Source organism: Rutidosis leptorrhynchoides, chromosome 7 (assembly GCF_046630445.1).
Source record: "Rutidosis leptorrhynchoides isolate AG116_Rl617_1_P2 chromosome 7, CSIRO_AGI_Rlap_v1, whole genome shotgun sequence".
NCBI lineage: Eukaryota > Viridiplantae > Streptophyta > Magnoliopsida > Asterales > Asteraceae > Rutidosis > Rutidosis leptorrhynchoides.
In genome coordinates this window covers 354,234,771-354,239,467 of record NC_092339.1, presented here as the reverse complement: position 1 = coordinate 354,239,467, position 4,697 = coordinate 354,234,771, and positions in this window count along the sequence as shown.

The following is a 4,697-nucleotide window of genomic DNA, read 5'->3' as shown; positions in this document are numbered from 1 at the left end:
GATGAGTATCGTCATCACCATTTATCGCTACGGTTGCGTAGTACTTGTTATCATGACTTGTTACTCTTTTCATACCTAAATACATTATTGTTTGAATCGTTTATACCCTTCCCGCGGGGAAACGCTTCTTTAGAGTTGTAGAAACTATTTCGATTTAATACAAGTCACGTTTGAGACGTCGTTACATTTTGTTCATTTTAGATTTTCGCGATGGCACGAACTTGAATCTATAGAGTGATGTGGGAATGGAGGTATGAGTTAGCGTAATATAACGACACTCGATCAACGTGGTTATATTACGGTAAGACATACCAAAGTTCTAGTGACACGTGATGGTGGTTAGACTCGATCAACCTAAACACCACCATGTGCCATGTACATGACTTCATCTTTTCATGGTTGGACATCCGAAAACTCCGAGAATATTTATAACAACCATACCGGGGACACACCTTCAATTATTGTCAAATTATATTTATGCTTCCGAATGAATTACCGATTCCATTCGACTTCAACCGTATGTTACACGGGTATACTAGCTCGTTCTCGCGCAGTCTTATTGACTAACTACAATTTACTCGTTATGCTCACATCGGGGCGGGAACTTCTCTTGCATCACCCTCGTACTTCCGGTTCAGGAGGTCCTTATTCTAAATTCTCAATGGAGAGCGACTCTTCACGTCATACAAGTATTCGCCGCGAGGGTGGATAGTCCTAACAATCGTTTTCAAAAACCCGATAAGAACTTGCCCCGACGAACGTTTTTGGAAACCGATAAATCTTCCGCGACGCGAATTTTCTTGAGAAACTTGTCCTAGCTAACGTTTTCAATTCCTAGCAAACTTGTTCACTATGCCTTAGGGAAATGTACCCGTTTCGGATCGAGATCCTCGTTTCACTTCTAGATTTTGGAGTACCTTACAAAAAGCCTCGGGACCGCGTTTAGACATGAGTACCGCGTACCATCCACAACCCGACGGACCGAACAAACATACGATTCAAACCTTGGAAACCATAAAACGAATTTGCGTTATCAACTTCAATTTACTTGAGAAAAGTAGTTTCCTTTAGCCGAATTCTCTTACTACAATAATTTTCATTCGAGTATTAACGTCACACTTTTCGAGGACCCGTATAGCCGCTATCATCGTTTTCTTAATCGTTGAACCGAAGTAGGTGACAAGCGAACCACCGGTCCCGAAATCATTCATGAAACAACCGGAAAATTTTTCAATTCCAAGAAAGACCCAACACGACTCGTTGTCGCCAAATGAGCTACGCCGATTTAGACGTAAACATTTCAAATTCCACGTGGGAAACCGCGTCACGTTAAGAGTCGCACCTTGGGAAGGTGCAATCCGTTTCGGGAAAACGTAGGAAGCTAAATTCGTGATATTTTAATCCTTTTGAAATCTTGGGGAGTTTTGGACCCGTTGCTAACCGTTTAGATTTTCCGACCCATTTTGAGTCTTCGTTTATCCTACATTCGATGTATCAACTCAAAGACGTGTTTTGCGAAACGAGAACTTGTTATCTCCTTTGATGAACTCACTATCGACGATAAACCTCACTTCCTAGGAGGACCGATTGAAACCATGAATCATGGAAGCCAAACCTTAAAACAACATATGATCACGACCGTCAAAATTCGTGGAAATACTCAAGGACGTACCTTCACTTATTCGTAGAATTTACAACGCAAGATCTCGAGTAAGATTCAACAACTACTACTTCCAACTAAATTTCGGGACGAAATTTCTTTTGAGGTGTGGATAATGTAACATCCCGCGTTTTCCGTTAAATTTAATTTTAACACCGTCTTTTTTTTTTTTTAAACATAATCTTTCGTATTTAAATTAATAGTTTCCGTGAGTAACGTTCATTATATTCCCGCTATTTAATTTTGACATCACCCGTTTACTCGAGCGTTTTAAAAATATTCGATCGGTTAAATCCCGCACCCGCTTTGAAACTCGAGGGACCGGAGTTGCCAAATGGGCAAACTAGTTGACTAGGTCAACTAGTCAACCCATTTTTCCACCATTTCCATCATCCCTCCATCTCTCTCCTTCTTTCTTTTTTTTCTCTCAAGAACACAAACATAATTCATCATCTAAATTCGGATCGGGAAGCAAACTTCAAAACAAATTACATATTCGGGATCCTCTCATCATCCTCTTCGATTTGGTACCAATTTCATCCATTTTGGGTAACATTTCTAAAACACTAAATTTCTCTAAATTCGTTTTATATACTTGAAATCGTGTTAGTTAGTGTCTATGGCTCGTGTGTAACATGAATATATGTTTGGTTTGCTCGATTTGTTGTTTTTTTGAGTAACTAGCATGAACTTGAAATGGGTGTGCTTAATCCTTGATTTTGGATGAGTTAATGTTGTTAGATTGTTAAAGTGCATGTTTTAATTGTGTTACTAGTATCATTAGCCACATTTGGATGTGTAGGTTGATTAAGAAAACTTCAAAAACCCGATTAATGATTTTGTGATGTTTGACTAGGGTTTGATAGTTCTTGACATGAACTTTTGGATGCTTGAATGCCATGGAATGTTAATTGTTAGTGATTAGTTGTAATGTATGCTTAATTACCTTCGAAACGGCATATCGTATGTGTAAATTGGATTCCCGAATCATAAAATACGTTTTACGAACTTGAAACTTTGAAAATAAACCTTTCTTGATCAATTGACGAGTTTTCGGTTATGGTAAATAATGTTTTTGATTAATGATATGTGGTTAGTTGTATTCCTTGTCGCAATAGCTTTCCGATGATATAAAATACATGTTCTAATTGTTTGCGGATCATAAAATGTGATTGTTTGTGTTTTGGTTCGTGCATACTTTGAAAACTGACCAGAATTCTCTGGCCAGGTAGTGGCGCGGCGCGCCCCATCCCCGCGCGGCGCGCGGATTGGCCTGGCCAGATTCTGCTCACTTTGGCGCATTTCACGCGAAATGTTTGACTAGCTACCGACCTCCGATTCACATGAAACTTGTTCTAATATGCTTATATATGAATAAAAACCTCAGAAAAATAGTTCGGGACCGAACCCGAACGCGTTGACTTTTTCGTTGACTTTGACCAAGTTTGACTTTTAGTCAAACTTAACCAAACTTTTATACAATCATTCTAACATGCTTTTATACTTGTTTCTTGTATGAAACTTGACAACGTGATTCACATGCTATACTTAATCGAGTCGTAACGAGCCATAGGACTAATTGAACACATTTCACCCGACTTTGTGTCGTAACCGGTTAATTGATATAACTTACTTGTTTAGGTCAAGGCTAAGCAATTTTTCATGCACACGTTTACTTGTTGAAGTACCTTTATACTCGTGCACTCGAGGTGAGATCATAGTCCCACCTTTTCAACAACTTTTTATACTTTTAAATTGTGGGCTGAGAAACATATACTTTGTTACATTTTGTACTACTTACTTTTATACTTTGAACACAAGTACAAGGAAAACAAACATTCCACAGCGAGTTAGAACAAAAATCCTCAATTCGATTATCATTAGTTACACTTGCAGGGTGTAAGCGAGAACTTATATTGTGTGGCCATACGGGTTTGACAAACCCTCATTACGGACGGTTCGCTACCGTCTACGGATGAAATATATTTTCGAGAGACAGTGTATGTTCTAACACTATTGTGATGGGGTTCTATGGAAGGAAACGTTAAGTCTTGATAATTGGGTGCTCGCGAACCAACTTTTGGAATGCAACTTTTGGATGATCAATTTATGGAAATACTAAATCTTGTGGTTCAAAATATAACTTTTAGTAATACACCTATGATTTCACCAACGTTTTTCGTTGACAGTTTTCTATATGTTTCTCAGGTTCATACTTGGCTATTTGATACATGCTTCCGCGTACACTCACACTTGCTTGGGGTCAAGCATACATGCATACACTCTGATTTCATGCTTGGAGTCAAGCATACATACATGCATACGCTAGTGATAGCACCGTTGGATTCAAACATATTGTTTACATACTTACGCTATTTATAGCAACTGTGTTTTTAAACTAATTATGTCGCAAGTTATTTCATTTATACTTTATGACTTTTGTAAACTTAGACTTGTTGTCGAACGGTTTTGTAAACTAAACTTGCAAGACTTGTACCTTTCAAATGAATGCGACATAATTTTGGTCAAACGAGTCTCATATAGGGACTACGACCACGCAACGGGACCTAAGTAGTCGGCGCCGTCAATGACGATTTGGTCGGGTCGCTACAACCAGCATTTTCACTCCATGCGACTCGCATGGATTTTGTGCCTCTGGCCATGCGAGTCGCATGGCCACCCTGGATCCAGCCAAATTGCTTTGTTTTCTTCTTGCCGACGTAATATAATAATAATATATAATATATAATTATATATAATTATATATATATTATATTATATTTTTGTGCATAGTAGACTAGATATTTTTGGTCCGTTGCGTCGGGCGTTTCTTCTAGGCTCAGGTCCCGGTTCCGGATTTTCGGACGTCTTCGCGTATTATTTTAAATCGCGTATTGTAACTTGTACTCTTGTTATTTTGAGACGTTCCTCATCAATAATTTGAACCTTTTTGATTGAATCTTGTACTTTTTAGCTTTTTGGACCTTTCCGTCTTCAATTTGTCGAATCTGCCTTTTATCTTCACTTTTTAATATTT